The sequence below is a fragment of the Dipodomys spectabilis genome, unplaced genomic scaffold (assembly GCF_019054845.1).
Source record: "Dipodomys spectabilis isolate Male_0828 unplaced genomic scaffold, ASM1905484v1 ptg000658l, whole genome shotgun sequence".
NCBI classification, from domain to species: domain Eukaryota; kingdom Metazoa; phylum Chordata; class Mammalia; order Rodentia; family Heteromyidae; genus Dipodomys; species Dipodomys spectabilis.
The window spans coordinates 542,646-544,162 of NW_024871335.1; positions in this window are offsets into that span (position 1 = coordinate 542,646).

Genomic DNA, 1,517 nt, shown 5'->3' on the forward strand with positions numbered 1-1,517 from the left:
GATGGGGCAGGAGGGGCAGAGATGAGAAGGGTTGAGAAGTAGAAAAAAAGGATGAGGCAACAATGCTTGATAAGAAATGCTCATTACCTTGCCCATGTAATTGTAACACCTCTGTACTGTATTTGGGGGGGGGAGGGGGGGAAGGGAGGTGAAGGGTAAACAAAGGAGGAGGCTGCAATGCTTGGTAAGAAATGTATGCATTATCCTGCCCATGTAATTGTAATCCCTCTGTACAGTATGTTCTCAAATAAAATTAAAAAAAAATTTAAAAATTTGAAAAAACCAGCCTTGGAAAGAAAGTTCATGAGTCACATCTCAATTAAACACACACACATCACCACACACACACACACACACACACACACACACACACAGCCAGAAGTGGAGTTGTGGCTCAAATGTTAAACCAATATTCTTGAGAGTTCAAATCACAAAAACAACACATACACAATATTATGTCTAAATTCTTATTTTACTTTGAGGAAATAAACAATGTCATGGAAAGTGATATTTGTTACATATCCTGAAACTTTTGTGAATTTGTTTTTAGTACAATTTGTCTTATGATATAACATAGGTTATTAAAATTAATATTATTCTAGTATATTATAATTACTCATAACACCTTGAAGTACAACATTTGGTATTTTTTCTATAGCCATAAGAAATATTCTGATTAAAAGATTGGAAGAAAAAAATAAAAGAAAAAGAAAGCAAGAAAGAGAGAGAGAGAGGTAAGGATGGAGGGAATGAAGGAGGAGGGAAAGAAGAAAGGAAGGAAAAAAGGAAGGAATGAAGGAACGAAGGAACAAAGGACGGAACGGAGGAAGGAAGGGACATAAAACAATTTAATTTATAAAATCAGGTATTTAGCCCAATATAAACTTCATGTAATTAACTCTTTAGTAAATGCAATTTTGCAATTTTATTTGCATGTTCCCCATGCATGAATGAAATCAGCAAATGAAAGATCAGAAATAACCAGGTGTATCTGTTTGCGTCTGTAGTAAATATGTATGCAAACCTTTTTCTCAGTTTCTATACATCATCAAATAATTATTTGTAAACAATTCACACTTAGTTATAAATATTTTAAAAATTGAGGTAACCAAAGTATGTCAATATATTATATACTGTGAATACTAGTATTTATAATGCTATTAATATTACAGTCCTCATGTTTTATTAATTGTAACAATTTTATTTTGTATTTTATCAGAAATACTAGCATTCTCTGATTTTGGTGTCTGTGAGAATTCTAATAGCAGACCTTAATTAAAATCAAAGGAGATCTGTATTTGTTGGCTCAAACGAATATTTTTGAAAGCAATTAACACATCGGCGATTGTTCAAATACATCAGAAGGGCTTTAGGCTGTACCACGTTTACATGGTTACCTATGATGTGATTCAAGAGCCACTAAACAATCAAACTTCACTTTGCCATCACTATAATTATCCCCATTGTAAGAAGAATCATTCACATAATTCACATGATATAAGCTTGTTCTTGTTATT